Source organism: Bos indicus, chromosome 10, assembly GCF_029378745.1.
Source record: "Bos indicus isolate NIAB-ARS_2022 breed Sahiwal x Tharparkar chromosome 10, NIAB-ARS_B.indTharparkar_mat_pri_1.0, whole genome shotgun sequence".
In the NCBI taxonomy this organism is placed as follows: domain Eukaryota; kingdom Metazoa; phylum Chordata; class Mammalia; order Artiodactyla; family Bovidae; genus Bos; species Bos indicus.
In genome coordinates, this window is record NC_091769.1 from 62,771,048 (window position 1) to 62,795,638 (window position 24,591).

General features: G+C 39.6%; 1 protein-coding gene across 1 annotated transcript in view; it reads right to left on the reverse strand.

Moving 5' to 3' along the window:
* The window catches only part of SEMA6D (semaphorin 6D), a 397,430-nt gene that overhangs the window by 307,724 nt on the left and 65,115 nt on the right, over nucleotides 1–24,591 (reverse strand). Inside the window, exon 2 of the mRNA XM_070797603.1 lies at nucleotides 18,510–18,581. The gene's annotated coding sequence lies outside the window, so the exon portion shown is untranslated. The remainder of the gene's footprint in view (nucleotides 1–18,509; nucleotides 18,582–24,591) is intronic.

A 24,591-nucleotide genomic window follows, 5' to 3' on the forward strand; every position in this document is an offset into this window, starting at 1 on the left:
TGGGTTGCCATTTCCTTCTCCAGGGGATCTTCCTGACCCAGGGATTGAACCCGCATCTCCTGCATTGGCAGGCAGATTCTTTACTGCTGAGTCACCAGGGAAGCCCTATTAAATTGTTACTTGTATAAAAATGTCACACTTTGATTTAAATATCCATTTGTATATTTATTTATTATTCTTTTGACTATTAGATTTCAGGGCAAGCATCACTGTAAAAACAAAGTCCATGACTGTATAATAGTTGCTCAGTGAATATTTAATTGAAAATTACGATATGTTATGGGAATGTCAAGTCACATATGTGGCTTAACTGTAGGATGTGTGGAAAATGGAAGGAATAATAAAGGAGATAAACACATAAGGACAAATTATGAAAGACGTATGAAGCCATGTAGTACGTTCATAGTCAACGGTAGTATAAATTTAGCACTGATGTCATCAATTGCATTTCCAGTCTAAATTCTTCCTATAAAATGCACAAACTCATATAGTTTTCTAATGCCAAGAATTAATTAAAATATAATTATACTCTCCCATCTCTTTGACCAGGTGGGAAGCTGGTTTCAGCAGGGTGCATATGAGGCCAAGATAACAGATGTGATTTTTTAGTAGGCTTGTTTTCTTCATTGTTAGGCATTTCCAGCTGTCTGGCAAGCTTGCATTGGAGCTCATGATGGGAATGGGTAAGAGGGTGTTTCAGAGTTGGCCCAGACTCACCAGAAAGAACTCAAATGTTCTTGGGGCATATCAACGTCTTCATCTTCCTTAATAGAAAACAATTTTACAAACAGGAGACCTTTTCCAACAATATGGTCTCACCAAGCAGGATCAACATCAAAAGTTCAATCTTCATAAAACCATGAAAGTTCTTTCATTGTTGTTCTTGCTTGTGGTGCACATCTGTTTATTTTCTTGACTTCAGTTGCACATTACAAACGCACTCAGTACACGGATGGAAAATATTAGTGGGAACATTGACTGCAGCTGTCCTTTTCATAGGCTGTGCTTTAACTAAAAATGAGTTGTTAGCTCTGGTCATTAACTAGAAACAATCCCATTTTTTCACTAGCCATAATGATGAACTTTAGCAGACTCTGGCTTTTATTAGATTCTTTGTATATTTAACAAAAACCCTCTTACCTGGCCCTACAGCCCAATTTTAGTTCACTACAAAGCAGTGTTTTGGCAATCCTTTTATTTCATTATCTAAACAAACACAGTCCAGTAATGTGGACTTGCATTAAAAGTGTTGTTGGCCCTGTGGACTGAATCTTTCTGGCTCCTTTTGAAAAACAGCACTGCCTTCTCCTATTATGTTAACTGAGCCTGATGAAAGAGTTCAGCATTGGGGGCTCTATAGAGAGCAATGGCACAGGTCTCATGTCTCCATAAAATATGGACCTGACTGTGACGCTACTGTGGCTCAGTGCTGTGCCTATCTGCCACTATCGGGACAGATTTACAAACTAGTGTGGCTGGGTTTTCTGCTGTTTCTCTCCATGTGACACCAGTTTTGGACAGTGGTCAAGCTAACCCAACTTAATGACATCATTCTAGAAAGCTGGATAGATTAACAAAATTGAGTCTCATGAAACTCTCTCTGGGTTAAATGTTGTATTACTCTCTTTGGTATAGATTGAATTATAATTAAATCAGAGTATTTCAATCTCTGTACAAAATGTTTTACTGTGTACTTGTGCCTGATGATCTTCATCTTTTTTTTTCCTTGAGAGGTATGGTCATGTCTATCTAATTGTGGTTATTTTATGTTTATTCCTTCTTCCAAAAATAGACCATGCTAGATACCATAAGAACCATGGATGTGATGCAAAAAAATTGTTGGTTGGGTTCATTCAGTGTGACCCATTACTTAAATGTGGATCAAGAAATATTGATCTTTCCTGTGCCTGCTTTGCAGGTCAGAGTGACTCAGATTTTGACCACATATTTAATCACATTTAATTTAGTCATGGTGATAAAGATATGGCATTTATATCATCTAAGAGCATGATGAATCTATATCTTCTACAGCATAAAAGCCATGTACAAATTCCAAGTTAGTGTATTTTCTAGATGGGATATTTATAAATAATCATAGATCACTACATTATCCTAAGATTTGTGCATTCAGTGTGATGTATATCCCTGTATATACACATATAGATATAGATAGATAGATATCCCTGTAGTCTTTGAAGAATAAATAGAAAAGGCTTAATAAACATCTTTTCTAAAGAGAGTCAGAATTTATCCCACAGGAAATCACATGGCATTCTCTTCTCCCTTCCCCACAGCTGCACGACTTGAAACTTCTCTTTGAATTGACTACTCTGTTGACAATGATAGGATTTAGACTGTATTTTTATTTACTGTGGACTGTTAAGGAATAAGGAAACTGATTGGATTTCATCATTTCCATGCCTGAATATCCATTGTTTGAATGACTCTGGCAAGGAAATAAAATATTAGATTAACTAACTGGTAACAGTATTTTATATGCTTGTGAAGAACTCTGATGTTATAGAAATGAAGTAAATAATAAGGCTCCTGAGTTGCTATGTGGCTTGATGCAAGGGCTATAATGCCGTTACATAGGATGTGTCCCTAAAGAACCACAGAAGCATCCCTGCATTACTACTAATGGGGCAGGAATTTCAATAGTGCTACACAGGAAATGTCCCTGAAGGGCTATTGATGGGGAAGGGATTTTTAATAGTGCTACACAGGAAGTACCTCTGCACTACTACTGCTGAAACAGTATCGAAGCACTCCACGATGGGGAATGTTTTCAGCTTGGTGCCGGGCAAAGGATGACTCTTACTGCCAAAAAGAGACTGAAAATACCCTTCCCGCTGCTAGAGAGTGCTTAGAATGCTGCAAAATGCAGAGAAAATGCTGACTGTGCCAAAAAGAATGGAAAGAGAAGGGAGTCCTCCTATGTGAGGAGTTTCAGGGCCAAGCAAATAGACCAAAGCCATTTATTAGACTAACATGTAAAACAGACAGCCAACATTTTGGTGAACTAAACAAGAATCTCTGTAAAGGTTCAATGTGAAATGAACTTTAAGCTTCTGCAGATAGAAAGCCCCAGAACTATCAATAAAGACCCTGAAATAAGTAACCCATATCCTGGTATAAGGAAATAAGGCAGGGCATTTGTATTATAGCAAAGCAAATATATACATAGCAAACCAAAAAGGCTCCAAAAAACAGGAACAATAAAAGAAGAAAAGAGTTCAAAGTAAACTAGTATAGATATCATTACTCTTTCATGAAAGTCGAGAGATTTTAACAGATATTTACCTAGAAGAGCATGAAGATGAAAATCTCAACACCACTGTTATTGATGATCATTCTATGGTAAAGACATTCTCATGGTAACTGAATAGTAAAATCAATTTAGTTCCCATTCCAAAGAGCAGATTTAATCCCTCAATAAATCTTGCCATGGTCCTCAAAAATTCCTCAGTTTAAAAATCTCCTGCAGGTATTATTATTGACAGAAATTTGAATAGACTGTATTTGACTATTACAGTTAAGACTGTGGGTGGACAAAATCAGGCAATTGGCTCTCACCAGACTTCGGAACATAAATTTATTCATGAAAGCAATACAAAAATTCAATGGGCTAAATGTCCCACTCTATTCAATCACTGGAGTTTACCTGGATTTTTCTTTCCTTTTATGGAAGGCAACAAGATTGGTATAAGAGTCAAGATGTTGAGTCTCTGATCTCTTAAAAAGACCTAGCACACACTTCTGTATTCTGAAGGGTCTATGACCAGTGAGTCTCTAAAGTCAGAGTAAAAATTAATTGTTAATATTTTAAATCGTATGGAGCTGACCTAACACCTATTCTGGCAGTAGGATAAACGGTGAGGCAAAATGAATGACTCCTCATTCCCTCCACATCCTCTGAATTCCTGACTATTCTTATGCTGCTATACATTTTTCTTTCTTTTACTATATTTATCATCTTCTAATAAATGACATGATTATTTGCTGTGTCTATTATGGTTTGTCTCCCCCCTGTGCCCCAGGCTTATTCACTGATGCATCCCAACACCCCCAAATGTACCTGATACAAAGTAGTTGCTCAAAACATATTTATTAAAAGTGTTGAATGAATAATGTTATCAACCTCAATATTATACATCATCCTCTTCATATGCATTTCCATCTAGTGAATCACATTCATCTGGACCTAAACCTAATGGATTAATAAATAACTCCTTTGCTTATCAAACCAAGAACTCCTCCCATGTTTCTCTACTAAAATCTTAGAACAACTCTTTGTAGTCCCTTGTTGTTTTGTTGCTAAGTTGTGTCTGACTCTTTTATGACATCATGAACTGTAGCCTGTGAAGCTACTCTGTCCATGGGATTTTCCAGGTAAGAATACTGAAGTGGGTTGCCATTTCCATCTCCAGGGGATCTTCCCAACCCAGGAATCGAACCCACATCTCCTCCATTGGCAGGCAAGTTCTTTACCACTGAGCCACCTGGGAAACCCTTGTAGTCCTTAGATTTCTTTATTTTTATCCATCTCCTTTTCCTCATCCTCTATGTTCATGCTATCCTATTAGCATATCTGCATATTTCTGTTAGCATTCCTATATGATGGCCCCTGTTATATTACTTTCACATATTATACCACAGTCTAAAACAGCAGTAGCACCTAGGCATCACCTAGCTTGCCAACTTAAACTGCTTGGTAGAAGCTTCCCAGAGAGTTGTGTTGAGAAGGATTTTGATGCCATTCTGAAAGTGTTCTGTTTTGGAATATGGATACCTGTCATGGAACAGGTAAGGGTGACGTGTCATCCCTGGTCTAAGCTCTCATTAACTCACACACTTAATGTAGCAAACTCCTTCACAGAGCCCAAGTGTTCAATCTTTTTCTCTTTAATATCTCTAAAATAAGTTTTAAAACAATCTTTCACAAAAATCTTTTACCATGTTTCCCCTCATTCAATAATTTATAATGACTCATCGTCATCACATCGTCTTACGTTTAACCTAAATTCTCATACGGAAACTTCCATTCTCAGAGATTTCATCATTTACAACTTACCTATCCAGAATGCTTGCTCTGGCCAAAGGGTCTGCCTGTTTCCTTGCACGTCCTGCTTGGCGCTGCCCTAATATCTACTTACACCACACAACGTGCTGTACCTGCAATGGTTATTCTCCTTTTCCTTACCAAATGCTTCCCTTGTCTCTCAGGAAGAAAATGACTTCTTCTAGGAAGTTTTCTATAACTAACAATGTCTGATAGGTCACATGTCTACCCTCCTCAGGACTTCTACATTCAGCTTTACTTTTTTTTTGACATGGTTTTGTACATAAATACATACCTTCTGGAGAAGGCAATGGAATCCCACTCCCTTGGTACCACTTTTCTAGGCAAGTGGTACCCTTGCCTAGAAAATCCCATGGATGGAGGAGCCTGGTAGGCTGCAGTCCATGGGGTCGCTAAGAGTCGGACACAACTGAGAGACTTCACTTCACTTCACTTTCACTTCAGGGTTAAGCTATACACAGTACATACCTGTATTCCTTCCTAGCACTAGGGTCAGGATTTGGCATAGAGAGGGAACTGTAAAGTGAAAATCACTCAGTCATGTCCAACTCTTTGCAACCCCCTGGACTATAGCCCACCAGGCGCCTCTGCCAATGGGATTCTCCAGGCAAGAATACTAGAGGGGGGTAGCCATTTCCTTCTCCAGGGGATCTTCCCAACCCAGGTATTGAACCTGGATCTCCTACATTTGAGGCAGATTCCTTACCTTCTGAGCTACTAGGGAAACCCAGAGAGGGAAATAGGCCACAGTAATTACAGACTAAGCCACACCACTTTCCTTCTTCAGAGCTCTGCAGACATAGTAATGGAGCTCAGTGGATTTGCAAGTTGGAAGTGACTGGGGTTGGCAGTGGCCCAACTTCAGGGCCAGGTGTCTGGAAGCTACAGTGTTTGTGAGTTAAAAGAGACTTGTTTCTATCAGTCTCAGATTCTTGAAAACAGTCATAGCCAGGGTGAGAAAATGAACCATGGGAAATGTCCCAGTACAAATAGTTGGACCTCAGGTGTCTAAAACACTTAAGAGTTTAAAATACTTGCTTCTTTCTAAAATCCATCCAAACTCTTTTCAAATCTGTCAAAGGTACTTATCCTCTTCATGCCCTTGAGTACTGAGTTACTTTGTAGCTGTAAATGAGGGTGGCTGTGGAGTTCAAGATGACAAAGCCCAAGCTGAACACAATTTTACAACCTGAAAGCTAGCAGTTTTGTGGCTATTCACCTCAAAAAGGGCTCTCTACTTTAATCTAAACTGCCCTCATCTATTGTCTCCAGCCTTATGAAGAAAGCTTCATGGATCTGAGCCCTGAATGCATCATTGGAAAAGTACTGAGAATCTACAATATAGTAGCAATGATGTTCAAGGCTCAGGAAATTCAATACTAGATAATTCCTTGGGGGGTTTTGAGTCTACTAGAAGGAGAAGGAAATGGCAACCCACTCCAGTATTCTTGCCCAGAGAATCCTGTGGAGAGAGGAGCCTGGGGGCTGCTGTCCATAGGGTCGCACAGAGTCGGACACGACTGAAGCAACCTAGCATGCATGCATGCATTGGAGAAGGCAATGGCAACCCACTCCAGTATTCTTGCCTGGAGAATCCCAGGGACAGAGGAGCCTGATGGGCTGCCATCTATGGGGTCGCACAGAGTTGGACACAACCGAAGCGACTTCGCAGCAGCAGTGATGATAGGCCTATAATTAGATAATTTCATTATAATGATCTAGATTCAAGATGAAAATATGAATAAAAGACAAACAACACAAAAAAGAACACTTCAAAAAGCCTTGAGAGGCCTAAGAAGGACTTTCTGCAAGAGCTGTATTCCAACTGAGTATTCCTAATCAAACAGGAATTCGCTAGGTGAGGGAAGGTAGTAGGGTTAGGGGACTTGCGTTTATTTAGGTTATTAGGTTTTCATGATGAAGATACAATGAGAAGTAGGACAATGGTCTACTTTGTCCTCCATAAGAATGTTACAGTGTTATTATAGAGATGGTTGTATCTAAAAATAAATACATATAAACTAAAATGCTACAAAGTGCCTCTCAATAAGAAACTTGAGAGCCAGAAACAGAGGGTGGGGAGATAAGTTAGGTGATGGTGTGTTATTAGTGTGACAATGAGGTAGGTCTTGAAGTAAAGACAGAATTGGGGGGCAGAAAAAACAGCTGAGGTAGCATAAACCAGAGAATGGAGGTGAGAAAGCTCAAGGAAGGTATAGAGCACACGAAGAGCGCTATTTAAATTGGAAATTTAAGATGTCTGAAGGAAAGTAATAGAGGATCACTTACGAAAGGAAATTGGGCCCAGCTTGTGGGTAATTGTGACTGTCAGAATGAGGTGATTGGATTTTGTCATATAGACCTTGGAGAGCCACTGAAGGTGTTTGAGTGAGACAGTAACATGATCAGAGTTACCCATTAGATAGGAGAAACCCATTACACAGGAGAAGAACATCAGATAAACTGGAGAAAGGGAAATGGAATTAAGGAGCATGCTTTGAAGGGCTTCCCTGGTGGCTCAGATGGTAAAGAATCTGTCTCCAATGCAGGAGATTCAGGTTCAGTTCCTGGGTTGCAAAGATACCCTGGAGAAGGAAATGGCTACCTACTCCAGTATTCTTACCTGAAGAATTCCATGAACAATGGAGCCTGGCAGGCTGCAGTTCATGGGGTTGCAAAAAGTCAGACACAACTGAGTGACTTTCACTTTTTTCATTTTTTGAAGGCACTGCTTTCCTCTAGGTGAGAAATATCAAAGAAGACAGGCAATGCAGTAACAATGATAAGAAAATAATAAATTTAAGAAATGTCGCAGTGTATGATTTAACAGAATCGCAATCTGCTGGCATTTATCTCTAGATGGGTGTCATTTGTCTCTCCTTAATTTAAGGAGGCAGGGGCTCTCTTCTTATCGCTGTACTCCTCTGACTGTAAATGGTCCTTATAGCTGCTGCTGCTGCTGCTAAGTCACGGCAGTCATGTCCGACTCTGTGCGACCCCATAGACGGCAGCCCACAGGCTTCCCCGTCCCTGGGATTCTCCAGGCAAGAACACTGGAGTGGGTTGCCATTTCCTTCTCCAATGCATGAAAGTGAAAAGTGAAAGTGAAGTCACTCAGTCGTATCCGACTCTTAGTGACCCCAAGGATTATAGCCTACCAGGCTCCTCCGTCCATGGGATTTTCCAGGCAAGAGTACTGGAGTAGGGTGCCATTGCCTTCTCCGGTATAGCAATTATTCAGTTAATAATAAAAGAACTCCCAATTTACTAAAGGTTAGTTTCCAAGTTGATACTCTAAAATTTCAACTTATTTTACACACACATAAGAGAAATCAGATTCCCCCCACCTCTTGTAAGAGAACCTCACAGAGTTGTTCTGATAAGATAAGAATAAAGTATGTAGTGCATAAAAGATAATTGATACCTACACATTTATTAGCAATGTTAGTGGAGTTCTTATGTGTTAAGTGGCTGCATTTAGGGCTCATAAGAGGTAAATCTCAATAGCTGAGATAAGGTTCTTAACACTTAGCATCATTCCTGCCCCTACCCACTGAACCTGGCATATAGAAAATGGTTGGGGATGGGGATGATGGATGGGCAATTCAGGAGACTCCTCCTCAACAAATGACACTCAACTCTATACTGAGCGTGGCAGAACACAAGGAAGATCCCAATGAAAAGGTTGTCCTCCAAGACAATTAGCAATATAAAGTTAACATACACATGAAATGACTTTGACCAAGACCAATCGGGGCTGAAGAATGTGGTTCAAACTCTGAAGCACATAGACTGATGAAGCAGGAAGTTTGCATTCTTTGTTTGTCATCTGTGGTAGTTAATCTTTCATAAAGCTCTGATAAAGCCATCCTCATTCTCAAAGCCTGTTTTGGTTCAAGTTCCCTTCCTTCCATTCCACACTACCCCCAACATACTGGCCTTGTCCCGTGACTTTTCCCTTACAGGCCCCATGGTGGCTTCACAGAGGTCTAATATTAGCCCAATCCTCCTGGTCAGCGTTACTCTTTCTTTATGAAATTTGTGGGACTTAAAGTTGAACCAGACAGACAAGAACTTTAAACTCTGTTATTGCCCTTCTTTACACTTCCAACAAGTTAATTGTCTGTTTGTCTTCCTGTAATTACTTTAATTACATGCCATTAGTGACCATTAATAAATGCAAGTGCGTTTGATTTTCACAAACCTTACTTTTCTTACTGTCTGCAGAACTCCATCAAAGCTTTCACATGTGGTCAAAATAGAAAGGGAGGCAACTCACACATTCACATTTAACCTTTAGGGCTAAAGTAAAAAATAAAGGATAATTCATGAATGGGCCAACTGTTTTTCCCTGCCTCTGACACTGGCTGGCATTCTTTCTATAGTGGTTACATATATATGCAGCGTGCTCATTTATAAGACAGCAAAAGTTAAAAGGGGTTGAGAAATAAAAGCTGCCTAATTGCTGCTATTATCTCAACTCAAGGAGAGAATTGCTGGGTGATATTATGAGGATCGAAAAAGCACTGAAGATTTTATTGATGGAACACTTTTGCTCTAACTTCAAGCCACAGAAAATGAAGGTCATAATTTCAGTTTTATGAGCACCTGATTGGGCATTTACATGGAAAGAGCTGAACTATGAGGAGACTAAGACAATATTCTCTCTGCCACAGTTTACTAGATGATATCACAATATCTAGTATAAAAACAGTTTCTCTAGTTCTGTCTTGTGGTCAGCTTTACCAGTAAAGCCAACTGCAAGATTGAGAAAAATGAAATGTATAGACAATGGTTAGTTAGATGCTCCTTACTACATCGTTCCCACAAAAAAAGAAACAAATTAGTAAAAATATTGAATTCTGTGGCTGTTTAGATACTTCCAGCATAATTCTCTTGCTTATTAAAGCATTAAATAGACTAGGTTTTTTTTTTCATAATGATAGCAATATGCTCTCTCCAAATATAAAATGATGATGTTTATCCCTAATTACTGGAATTTGTGATCTGAGTGTTTTTCTTATGGTGAAAATGGGTTATGCCAGGACATTTGTGATCTTTCCCTGTTGTAGACTAATGGCAATGGAGAGAAAGCTGGCCAGGGCTGAGCCTGTGGGCTCTCTGTAGCTATGGGAAAACAATTTAAATGCGTTATCTATCCAGGTGAACCCAAGAAGGTAGTGTCATTAGTCCCCAGGTGTTCCTTATTGGATACTATACCCAGGTTATTAGGACCGGACTGATAATATAATTTACATGCTGCTTCCTGTAGAAGTTCATGTGGTATTTGAAAACATGCAGCTTTTTGGGGAACTAAAAGCCCAAATATTGTAATTAATTCCAAAAAATGACACATTTTCCTAAAATTTGGGACTTATCTAGTTTGTGAGTCTAGAGGACACATTTTGATTAAATGAATTTGCATTCTAGAGAAAATATAGTTCACATTATTAAAAATCAGTTTTCTGATTCTTCTACATTGTTCCCCCACCACGAACCTTTAATCATACAATATGACCTTTCTACGAGACTGCTTAGTATTACTATCTCCTTCATCTCCCAGTGCCAAGATCTTTTGGAATGAAAAATAGATTTGTACTTAGAAATATCATCTGCCTAAGGCCTCCTGGTGAAGCAGGGAAATGAGAGTGTACTAAGAAAATAAGTTGGCTAGAATTAAGAAAAATCTAAGAAATGGAGCAGGAGTTGTCTTAGGATGGGATAAATGGGGTGAGTCCATGGGCAAAAAATTAAGCAATTGACTGCATTAGGTCAGATGGTTTGCTGGGCATATCATGCTTCCCTCCATCCATAATCCCAGTATTTGTTTCTAAAATGACTTCAGGTTTGGGGAATTTTTGTTTTGTTTTATTTGTTTAGTTTTGGAAGAAATGATAGAATAATAGATAGGTGGAAGAAATAGTACCTAACAAACTGTTTCTAAGCTCCACCACTGATTTACATTGAATTGAACTTGAAAATAAGGTATATCAAATTCTCAGATTCTTCGCATACAAAATATGAGTACAATAATTAAGTCCATCTTCTTTCCTCAAATAAAAGCCTATATTTTAAGGTTATAAAAATCATTTAGAATTCTCCATAAAAAGAACAAGATAAATAATGCATCCCCCAACCTGATTTTAATAATTATTACAGTTTATTTCTCTATCAATCCTTCTGTGAAATCTGTTTAATCACCAGTCTTGAGAAGAGAGCTAAATGAATGAACAAATGAAGTGTCAACATCTCAAATGCAGACCATTTTTCTATCTGCCTTTCCTTAAAATGCCCTCCCTCCCTCTTCTGCTTGAAACACACCCATGTCTCCTTTGAGATCGAGGATGCATGTCATCTCCCCTGTGGTACAGGTCTCCCCTAACAGTTCTCTTTGTTCTAACCATACTCTGCACAAACTCACAGTAGAGCCCTGATATTTAGCAGTATCATTGTGAGCAACTTGAGGGCTACTGGCTTGGCACTCATGTTAGTCAGGACAAGCTCCATTACGCACTGTCACAAACTGACCCCCAAATCTCACTGATTTAATATGACAAAAGTTTATTTCCTGCTTATACTTTATATCCAGTATAGAGTCAGCAGAGACTCTACTCCACATAGTCACTGAGGGATCCAAGTTGATGGTGACTCCGTCATCCTGTAGCAATGTTATCCAGAACACATGTCTGCTTTTGGCCAGAAAAGATGCCATTAAATCATACAGTAAAATCATGAAAAACTGCATATGGACTTTCATTTCTTCAGTCCTGAAGTGACATACTTATCACTTCCACTCACACAGAGTCTAGAACTGGTCACAGTACCTTGCCTAATTGCAGAAGGATCAAGTAATATATGAGAACAAAGAGAATGCTAAGCATTACTGTCTGTCCTTCAATACTCTATCAAAGTATTGTTAAAACAGATACACTCCCAAAGCAACCTATAGATTAAATACTATTCCCATCAAAATCTCAATGACATGTTTATATTAATATGAAAAACAATCCTAAAATTAATATAGAAGCACAAAAGATCCAGAATAGCCCAAGCAATTTTCACAGAAAGGAATAATAAAGCTGTGTCCTGATTTCAAAATATATTACAAAGCCATAGTAATTAAAACAGTATGATACTGGTATAAAGACAGATATAAAGATCAATGAAATAGAATAGAATCCAGAAATAAACCTGTAAATACATGATCAACTGATTTTTGACAAGGGTAACAAGAAAACACAATGGGTAAAGAATAATCTAATCAATAAATTATGTTGGAAAAACTGTATACCTGCATACAAAAGAATGAAATTGGACCCTTATACTTAAATTCAAAATGGATTAAAGACTTAAAAGTATGACATTAAACTATAGATCTTTTAGAACAAACAAAGGAAAAAAGCTTTTCCAGACATTGGTCTTGGCAATGATTTCTTGTATATGACCAAAAGCATAAAAGCAAAAATGGACAAACATACTACGTCAAACTGAAAGCTTTTACACAGTAAAGGTTATGATTAGCAGAATTAAAACGCAACTTTTTGGAACGGGAAAAAATAATTGCAACCCATATATCTAACAACGAATTAATTTCCAAAATACATAAGGAACAACTCAATAGCAAACAAAAAATAAAAACAAACAAACAAAACTGTCCAATTAGAAAATGAGGACAGGATTTGCATGGATATTTCTCCAAAGAAGACATATGAATGGCCAACTGGTATATGGAAAGGGGCTCACGGTTATTAATCATCAGGACATGCACACCAAGAACACAAGGAAATACCACTTCACACCTGTTAATCTTGACCCAGCAATCCCACATCCAGGTGTACAACCAAAAGAATAGAAACCAAAGCCTTCAAAAGATACTTCCACTCCCATGCTCATTTCAGCATTATTTACAATAACCCAGATACAGGAACAACCTAAATGTTCATCAAGAGACGAATGGATATAGAAAATGTGGTATATTCATAAGTGGAATATTATTCAGCCCTTTTAAAAGACCCTTAAAAATTCTTCCATCCACCACTTGCAACAATGTGAATGGACCTGCAAGAGATTATGCTAAGTGGAATAAGCCAGTAGCACATTGCATAGATACTGAATGGTTTTAATAAAGCTAATACCTACTATAGTAATGTTGCATACATGAGCATTTCATTGAGGTCACACAAATCCCTTTAAGAAGAATCATATATATATTTTTTTGAGGCTAATTACTGTATAATATTGCATTTGTTTTGTCATACATTGACATGAATCTGCCACGGGTGTACATGTGTTCCCCATCTTAAACCCCCCGCCCACCTCCCTCCCCATCCCATCACTCTGGGTCATCCCAGTGCACCAGCCCTGAGCACCCTGTCTCATGCATCAAACCTGGACTGGTGATCCGTTTCACATATGATAATATACGTGTTTCAATTTTATTCTCCCAAACCATCCCACCCTCGCCCTCTCCCACAGAGTCCAAAAGACTTGCAATATATATACACACACACACACACACACACTCATAAGCTGAAGACTTAATGCCATGTACCCTTTGATACATACTATTAGGTTGTTGCTATTTAGCACTGTCTGACTCTTTCGAGACCTCATGGATTGTAGCCCACCAGGCTCTTCTGTCCAAGGGATTTTCAAGGCAAGAACATTGGAGTGGGTTGCCATTTCCTTCTCCAACAATTAGGTTAGGGATGCACAAAAATAAAAGTGTTTTTAGTTTATGTTTATGGTAATTTCATGGGAAAATAGAAAAGATCCCCAATGTATTGAGCAAACATTCCACTCATTAGTCCATTTACTCCTCAATCCACTTCTCTAAACTGAAAGGAGAGAGGCTTCTGGCTGAGAGATTCTGACCCCAGTGGCGACAGAGAGGGTCTGCCTTCCTCTGGCCTCAGCTGTAAGCCTGTCTTAGGCAGCCCTCGGGCTTCTTCCGGAGTCAGTTCCTTCCACAAGCCCACAAACAAGGCGACAAGCCGACAGGAACTAAGCCAGGATTCTTGGCCTCCTATTCTCCCTTATATGCCAGGGAGAAAGGAGGCCACCTTCCAATATGCAGCCAGCTAGGAATTCAGCCTCCTCCTCCTCCCTTTCCTTTACCCTCGCCAGACAGCCCTGTGGACAGCCTTCTCAGGCTTCCGGCTCTCCTGGCCAGCTGGGAAAGGAACGGCCTTTCCAGACCCCTGTGAGCTTGCCAATAAACCCTTCTTTTTTCTCAAGCGCCAGAATTGGGAGATTACAAAGCCACTGTCACAAAATGGTCACTAATAGAGGCTTTAAGAGACCAAGGGGAAGAAAGAATTTCTGGGTCAAAGGAAAAGAAAGACTATGGCAAGTTTCTAGCAGTGTAGTCATGGTTTGCTATAGTTTGCTGATAATCAGAGAAAACCTTTTCCTTCCAAGGGACCCCAGGCAGGCTGGAAGATGTATTTCTGAAATCTGTTCAAAGCCACATTTCATTAGTTTTATTTTATGAGAAGCTTTCTGTTTGCACATTAACCCCAATTCTCTAAGACATGAAAAATTTGATACTTCATGAAGATACATAGACATTGGTATGAGATATCTGTTTCAGACGTAGACTTCCTGGGGACTGGGTGAGAAAGCAGCTAGAGACACCCATTCCTGCAGACTGCATTCCCATATGCCCATGGACTCCAGCATGATTACTGAATTGAGTCTGTGGTGCAGATCTCCTCCAAGGTTAGTCTTAGTGTCTCTTGGCCCAGAAACTTGCCTGGCTCAGTCATAGACCTCTCTCATGTGGTACTGATTCTCTGACTTGGCCAGGTATTATCCAGGATCCACTGGGCTCCAAAAATCATAAATCTGTTCCAGGGCCAGTTTTGGATTGGCACCAAAGCTACCTTTGAAGCAGCCAACGAGAAAGGTCCAGTCTGTGTGGCCAGTGGGAGGCCACCATACCAAGACTGACTGGCTACTCTCCTCTACTAACCATGTCCCCCATTTTCAAGGCCATCAACAGTATTAGCAAAATACTTTTTCTTAAACTGGCCTAAGAGAAGAGGTATTGTCTGCATCCATTTTTTCCTAGGGAGTTCCCATGATTCTTAAGGGGACAGAGCACTGTCAAACTCCATTTATTTACAGTTTCTAACACTAGGTCCTAGATAAGGCAAAAATGTCCTCTGAAGCTCTTCCTCCAGAAATATGGATCTCTTAGTAGTCTATGACTACATAACTATTGGTAACCAGGCAGTAGTTCTTGACAAAGCAAAAGTACACATAATCTTAAAAATGAATAACCTTCTAACACGGACTGCAGAAACCATTTTTAATCATCAAATCAACATTTTTCAGCATCAAGTTAAAATCCAGTTCTTATCCAGCACTATTTTGCATATATATATAGTGGTTTAGTCACTAAGTCGTGTCCAACTCTTGTGACCCCATGGACTGCAGCCTGCCAGACTCCTCTGTCCATGGGATTCTTCAGGCAAGAATACTGGACTGGGTTGTCATTTCCTTCTCCAGGCAATCTTCCCAACCTAGGAATCAAACCTGGATCTCCTGCATTGCAGGCTGGTTCTTTACCCAACTGTGTTACAAGGAAAGGTGTTATCATATGTTACTCTCTCTCTCTCTGTCTCTCTCTGTCTCTCTCTGTATATATATATATATATATATATATATATATACACACACACACACATATATATACATATATATATGTGTGTATCTTATGAGATATATATACATATATCTCATTCAATCTATAATAAAACTTAATTTTATTGGTGTTACTCATATTTTTCAGATGAGGAAGCTGAAGCTCAAGGAGAAGTCAAATAATAAGATCAGTGTCACATAGATTATAAAAGATGCAGGCAAGATTTGACTGTGGGTATCTTTAGTCAGCAAGTTCCTTTTCTTCTAGGATTCACATTCCTCCAATATTGTCCTGGAGCCACTTTGGACAGAGCAGGAGTGCATGATTGGGAAGCAGGTAAGACTCTCATCAAGTGTTCTCATTATTTCTTCCAAATGTACTTTACCTGCTTTGCATATTGGGTTTTCATGAAAGATTTTCCTTGAAGATAAGAAAAGTTGGACCATAGAACAATACACCACTTGTCCTCCTGTTTCAGGCTTCCTGCTTAGGAAAAAATAATAGCTAGCAGAGCAACATATGATTGCCACGGTATTTTCTAAGGATAAGATTTCTGAGGGATCCCATGGCACGTTAATCGATGACCATGCTAACTTACTAGACAATCAGTGATGATACCCCATACTCCCTTGTGGCCCAAATTTTGTCTCATAGATCAAAATTTTAATTAAGGAAAACAAGAATGACTGAATTTCAGACTCTTAATGTGTTTTAGATTTCATAGAAAATATTAAATTTCCCCAGCTCTTATGAGGAAAGGATAGGCTAGTGATAATCAGGACACATGAATTTCTAAACCTAATACTGCCGCTAGTTAACTAAATGACCCTGGGTAAGACATGGCATTTCCTGGGCTGTGATTTTTTAAAATGATATCCATATTTAACATTTTCTGATTTCTCTGTACAATATCAAAATGCACAGGCTATTAGAACCCACTCTAGTGTCTAGTCTAGTGGCACTTTGGCCTCTTATAGGAAGGAAGAGGCAATGCCAAGGTATATGGCCTCAGAGTTGAGCTGTCAAGCGGTTTTCATCAATGATAATTGTCTTCTGGCTTCTTGCTGATTTCAGTTAGCCCTGCTTCCCAATGACAAGACATGTTTATCCTCTTCTCTTTTCTTATCTCTTCTCTATTCTTCTCTCTCTTTCTCTTTATTCATGTGTGAGAGAGAGAGATAGAGAGAGAGAGACAGACAGTCCAGCATAACTCTGATCATCTGAGGTTGGTATATTTCTGGAACTATCTCCCCTTTTCCTGATTTCTCAACCTCAGATATAACTATCAGGATTTTCCTTATCAGCTATGCTGAGCCCCTTTTTTCAGAGAGGCACTCTCAGATGAAAACAAAGGACAAAATCAAAAGCCACTTACCTTGGTAATCTAGCTCTCCCCACCAAGTCCAGCCCCCCAATCCGGCCCCCAAACCAAGTAACCTGGGCCTGTCTTCCAGGCTTCTCTCTACTGCCATCTCATGGTGAGGCAGCCTTTTTCTGAGAATTAACTTTTACTTTGGTACAGGGCCTCACTGACAAAGTAGACATAAAAATTATAGGGTCCTGTCCCCAGAGCAGCAGTCTTTATAACAGATTGCATAGGACATGAAGATTAGGACATCCAGAGAATGACTGGATAGACTGTAGTTTAAGCAAAGAGTATATCAGCATTAATTCAAGAAATAAGAAAAAAGTTCCTTAGGAGAGAGAGGAATCCTGAATGTTCTGAATTCTACCTTTTTTTCCCCCATATGGAGGTGGAAACTTTAAAATACTAGAATCATGGAGACCCATTTATGGGACTAAAAGACTTAAAACTGCACTGAGTCAGCAATGATTTCAACACCATCACTGTAGCAGTCTATCAGTATGTTCAGTCACCATGATGCTCACTCACTCAGTCACCCTATAACACTGTCACTGTTTGAATAGAACCGCTTGATGCCCTGATATTCAGGAGACAAAATGGTCTCATGTCCCAGCCAATTAATTGTCTTTCTTTGGTACTTGATTTCTTCTTCTTGTGTCACTAGATCATAATCATGAGTATTTCCCTCTATCAAAAGTGTTAGCTGCTCAGTTGTGTCCAATTTTTTGCAATGCTATGGACTGTAGCCCACCAGGCTCCTCTATCCATGGGATTTTCCAGGCCAGAATACTGTAGTGGGTTGCCGTTTCCTACCCCAGGGGATCTTCCCAACCCAGGGATCGAACCCATGTCTCTTGCATCTCCTGCGTTGGCAGCTGGATTCTTTACCACTAGCACCCCCTGGGAAGCCATTTCCCTCTATGTACACCACACAACTTGCTCTGCTCCATCAACTGCCTGCCAGACATGGCTGTTACAGTATATACATTTAGCTGCGAAAACAGTACACTTGACATTGATTTAAATTTGGAAACACCCCTGTAAAGCATGTTTAGCTTATGGCATGCAGCAAACAGACCTAGATTATTATTCAAATGTTGTGCTTTGAAGCAGTGCCTCTATTATTTATCCTTATTCTCCTCCATTTGTGTTTTTCCTAAATTGGCAATGCAGGTTTAAAAAATCATGATAAAACTTGAATTTTGATCTATACTGTATCAAGGATTCAATCTAAAGAGCTAATCCAAGCTGAACACTGTAGTTAATGCTAGTTGAGTGCTAATGGTGAGGCACAAATCCAGACTAGATGACAGATATTTCCCTAAGAAGAATGAAACTTCCACGTTCAACTCAAATCAAGTAGTAGTATACACATGTGGAAGAGACAAAATTGCAAAAGACCCATGTCTTACTGTAAGGAGTCTTGGTCTTCTTCAGGATTCCAGGCTTTCAATTAGTGGCCAAGAGATCCAGGGCTTTGCATTCTATAGGAAATTAAAGAAAACAAATAAAAAGACATTGAAATACCTACAAATGCAGTGAAAATGTATTGCCTAAAGTTTACTCAAGAAACAGAAAATAAATTGGAACTAAGTTCATAATCCCAGTTTATCTAAGCAATTTAAGGGCTTCAACCAAAAATATTTCTCCACACAGAATCAATATGTGGGCTGAGAGCCTTGTACTGGACCTTAGAAGGGATGCAACATGGTTACTATAGGAAATATGACTGTTTTAGGTAGAACGCAGACATGGGTGAGGTGACATGAGGGCACATATGACACTGTTAATTTCTTTTCAGTTGTTCTGGTGAGCTTAAGGAAAAAGTCTTATTTTGATTAAAGTATGTCTCTAACTTTGCCAATCTCTCTTTTAACGAACATAGGTCTTGGCAGATCACAGGATTCAACCAGTTCTTATTAATCATGTTTGTTTCCATTGCATTTCTATTTCTCACAAACCGTAGGAGTTTTCTTTTATCTACTTATGGTAGAGATAAAGTGTTTCCTTTTAAAATGATTTTAAATTTAAGACTGAGTCAATTTTTAAAAAAATTTAAGTAAACAAGATTACTTTTGATATACCAAGAGAGGAAAAATGATGACGGTAATAAGGAGGTGACCGTACTGTGCTTAGTTGTGTCTGATTCTTTGCGACTGCATGGACTGTAGCCCACCAGGCTCCTCTGTTCCTTGGGATTCTCCTGGCAAAAATACTGGCGTGGGTTGCCATGCCCTCCTTCAGGGGATCTTCCCAACCCAGGGATCGAACACAGGTCTTCCACACTGCCGGCAGATCCTTTACTGGTGTGGGTAGCCTAACCCTTCTCCAGGGGATTTTCCTGACCCAGGAACTGAACTGGGGTCTCCTGAGTTACAGGCGGATTCTATACCAGCTTAGCTCCCAAGGAAGCCTCATATATGTGTATAAGTATACATATATATCTGCATATAGTATCACATTATTTAAATTAGAAAGGAGGTTGAAATTTCTGATTTCCTTGTCTGTGTTTTATTTCCAACTAGAAGGCAGTCAGGTATAATGTAGCAAGTGACAAACAGTGGCACAAGCCTGTTATTTAATGACATGTATACAAGCCTATGCTTCACCAAGCACTGTTATGTTAACTGTGTAATCTGAATCTCAAAACAGCCCAGTCAATGTTATCATTTCCCACACTATAGATGAGAGAGAAAACTAAGGCCCACAGATGGGGTTCAAATCTGTCTTCTACTTGCCACTCTAGCAGGCACATCTGCTAAATGGCCCCAATGCTGCTAGGTTAGGTTCTACAGAAACCCATGATGATTAAAAAAAAAAAAAAAAAATTACACCAAATTTCCCTTAGCATCGTTAGAGAAAGCAAAGGGTCAAAATCCTTATTCCAAGCAAAATGTCATGTTGTATAAAAGGGATGTGATAAGATAGACAAACCATCCCACTCCCATTTCCCACCTATCTAGATGGACTCTAAATTAGTTTATCCTTAATTAAATATCATTTTTAATTCCGCCATCCCTTCCTTTGCTTCTAAATCTACCGTTTAGCTAACATGTTCAAGTTGCTTTTTCCTTCAAATTTGCCAGCCTTCTTGCATTTCCAGCCTTCACACATTCAATGAGAATACACTGGGGATACAAGGCCTTGAGTCAACTCACCTTCTCTAGGTTGCATTTTCCAGCAAGCATTAGCATAAATACCAGTATGTTTATACCATAATTACTTTAATTCCCTTGGCCCCAGCAGACCTGGAGTATGTCAATCCACAACAATTTCAGGGGTAAGGGATGATTACTGGTCCATGAAACATAAATTACAATAAATGCTTGGAAATTTGGCACACAACTTCTAAAAGGATCCCAACTTTGCATCAGGAGGGCACAAGGCTTTTTCCCTCATGTGAGTGATTTTCTAGGTCTTCAGGCTTTCTTTTTTTAAACAACAATCAAAATTCTTTCTTTGAATTTTCTCCATGAAAATTACAAATATGAACACTTTGGCATCTTCAAAGTATGCCAAAAGAAAAACCTATCAGGAAAGTATGTTTCTTTCTGGAGAAAACCACTAAGTAAATATCCCTGTAAAACTGGCAAGAGTCCTCCCTGGATTTATAACATAAAGTTAGGGACCTTTCTCTTTCATAGGCTATAAAAGAGCTTAGCACCACTAGCAATGTTGCAAAGTGAGTGTCTAAGAAATAAGAACTTTAAATGGCATGTGGACAATTGTTTACACACATATGAATGCACAGAGGTCTATGCTTAGGGGCTTATTATTAATAACCAGACAATTAAGAGTGGTGGAGGTTGAAGTTAAAGGCACAATTTAAGTGATTATAGCGTTATGAGGGGTATTTCTATTTTTTATACAATAAAGATCCATATATCACTAGTCAAAGAATGTTTATTGATTATCTAACATGTGCAGAGCACTGGGGGTATAGGACAGAAGAAGTTCTTGTGTTTATTGAGAACCTACCATATCCCAGATGCTGTGCAGCAGAATTTCTTGTATATATGTGAGCAATGAGGGTTGTGGGGTAGGACAAAGAGGAAGTGTAGGAGAAGAGGAGGGGGGATTTCTAGTTTGAGTCTCAGTGTTATTCATCAGTGGGATTCTGTGGAACTTTTTTTCTATTTACACAAGAGACTTAAAAACTTAAGTCGAGTACTAATTCAGACAAACATTCTTGGTCCACAACAAGACTTCATTTATCAGTGGGGTAGGGCAACCCATGGGACTGTCACTTGGGTTTATGTCCTGACCTAACTGTGCATGGACCCATGTATATGGCACTTGTCTATTAATTAAATTTGGGGGAGAGAGAAGTGAGTTTCCATTTTGGCAAGGGTGCAGGTGGTTTGTGGAGATGTAGTACTGCAAAGGATATGTGCTATAACTTGGGCATCTTGAGAGCTTACCATGGCAGCATACCAGCAGCTCCTCAAACCAATAATCTCAGAGAAGTGAAAATCAGACATGGCCATGGGATACACTGCAGGTGTATCTGGGGTGTATCAGGAAGCTTGCCCTTGGCGTGAACCTGAGCATTAGTACTAGTTAGTGATTTGATACGATGCAGAGAACACAGGAGGAGAAGGCAATGGCACCCCACTCCAGTACTCTTGCTTGGAAAATCCCGTGGATGGAGGAGCCTGAAAGGCTGCAGTCCATGGGGTCACAAAGAGTTGGACATGACTGAGCGACTTCACTTTCACTTTTCACTTTCATGCATTGGAGAAGGAAATGGCAACCCACTCCAGTGTTCTTGCCTGGAGAACCCCAGGGACGGGGGAAGGCTGGTGGGCTGCCATCTATGGGGTCACACAGAGTCGGACACAACTGAAGCGACTTAGCAGCAGCAGCAGAGAACACAGGTATCATCAAAAGCATCTGAAGCAGAATGCATGGATTGCCATGCCCTCCTCCAGGGGATCTTCTAGACCCAGTCATATAATATTATGAATACATTTCTTAATAAGAGCAAATAAGACACCTATTAATGATAATCCACTCCAGTATTCTTGCCTGGAGAATCCCGTGGACAGAGGAGTCTGGCAGGCTGCAGTCCATGGGGTCGCAGAGAGTCAGACACGACTGAGTGACTGAGCATGCATGCATACAAGACACCTCTAAGGACACTATGCTACAGGGGCTGAATTTATTAGAACAGCAGTGAATGGTCCATCCACATTAATACTTTTTATTACTTACTATTTCTGTGAATCTGGAAAACATGTTTTAGACAGAAAATATATTTAATAGTCATGACAATGAAAGCTCATAGACCTCATTTTATTGATGAAGAACTATAACCCTCCAAAATAAAATCTCTTGTTAGGGCACCGTATAAGTTGAATGGCTTCCCTGGTGGCTCAGATGATAAAGAATCTGCCTGCAAGGCAGGAGATCCGGATTTAATTCCTGGGTTGAGAGGATCCCTTGGAGAAGGAAATTGCAATCCACTCCAGTATTGTTGCCTGGAGAATTCCACAGACAGAGGAGCCTGGCAGGCTACAGTCCATGGGGTCATGAAGAGTTGGATAGGACTGAGGAACTAACACTCTCACTCCTTTTATTCATAGGTTGAAATATGCCCCCTAAAATGATACATCCATGCCCTAACCATAGAATCTGTGAATATTAACTTATATGGCAAAAGATATGATTAAGTTTAGGATATTGAGAGGAGGAGTTTATTTTGGATTATCTAAGTGGGCCCTAAAGACAACCACATTGTACCCTTATAAGAGAGAGGCAGAGGGAACTTTGGGATGGACACACAGAGAAGACGTACGGAAGAGAAGGAGGCAATGTGACCACAGAAGAGAGGATTGGAGTGATGCAGTCACAAGCCTGGAATCACCAGAAGCTGGATGAGGCAAGGAACAGATTCTTCCTAAAACCTTCATGGCTTGGCTGACACCTTGATTTCAGACTTTCAGCCTCCACTATGACAGAATACATTTTTGTTTTAAACCACCCAGTCTATGATAACTTGCTTTAAAAACTACAGGAAAAAATACAAGTTACACAATTAACTAGCAAGAGGAAGAGAGATGTTTCAAATCAAAGTTTGTCTGACTTTAAAATCTGTCTCTCTGGGCCCACTGGGATGCCTCCCATATGCCATCGACATATGTTGTGGCCATACAGCTCTTGGGTCTTTCAAGATACCTTCTTACCATCTACTTTAGCTAAAACCACTAAACCACTTTATATTTGGAAATCAGTAAAAATTGCTATATATGTTATGATTTAAACAAAATGTAAAGGCTTCAAAGTTGAGTCAAGAGAACTTGTTATGATCAAGAAAAAGTATATGACAGAGAAGATTTTGAGTTATGAGAAAAATGATACACACAATTGGATAATTGTGAAGGACCAGGTAGAGCATTGCAGGGCCTCTGAAGGACAGTTTGAATAGTATTTCAAGGGGAAAATTACAAGCCCCATTCAGAGCACACTGTGTCAGCCAGCTTGCAATTGGAAGTCTTGTACTAAAATGAAAACCTAATTAGATTTAGATCCTGGTTGTTTCTGTTATCACTACAGTGGATTGTTACTATCCCTTCTGGAATCTGAGGTATTCTTATTTACTTACTGAAGATCCTTCTCTTAAAAAAATCTTTTCTACATCCAAGGTCATTTACTGAATCAATTTTGTATCTGCATCCTTCATGGTCAGGCATTTTCTTTCTGTCCATGAGCCTCTTTCAATGCCATCTGTTTTGCTAAGGGATTTAGTGAATTACAAACCAGGCCAGCGACATACAGGGACACAAATACTGGGTTCTTAAAAAACAAGTTTTCGCTTTACTTCAGCACTTCACCCTCTCCACTGAGGGTGAATTAAGTCATCTTCATGAGAGACAGTGAATGAATGAAGTTGCTCAGTCGTGTCCGACTCTTTGCGACCCTAGGCTCCTCAGTCCATGGGATTCTCCAGGCAAGAGTACTGGAGTGGGTTGCCATTTCCTTCTCCAGGGGATCTTCCTGACCCAGGGATCGAACCCAGGTCTCCCGCATTCCAAGCAGACGCTCTAACCTCTGAGCCACCAAGGAAGCCCTTGGTGAGAGATAAAATTACCTATATTCCTGCCTAAACTTAATAACAAAGAAGAAGAAGAAAGCCTTTTATCTGTTCATTGTAAACAGAGTAATTACAATTTGCTATGGCTCACAGACGCAGGAACAAACAACAACAAACCACCACATTTAATGTGTTTTTCATTTTCTCTGAGAACCTGAACAACTTGATAGTCTTAACTCTAGCTCATTACAGCTAACATTTTAATCTCTCATGGCAGAGAAGCAAGAAATAAGCTTATGTCCAGGTAATAACAGCATCACTAAGATCAATACTCAGAGATACTGTAGGAAATAGGTTCACTCTTTGCAAAAACACTATACGTTTCCCACTTGAGAAGATCAAAGCTGAGATGGGGCATTTGGGGTCTGGCTTTCACCTTCTAGAGTCATTGGTCAGGCGAC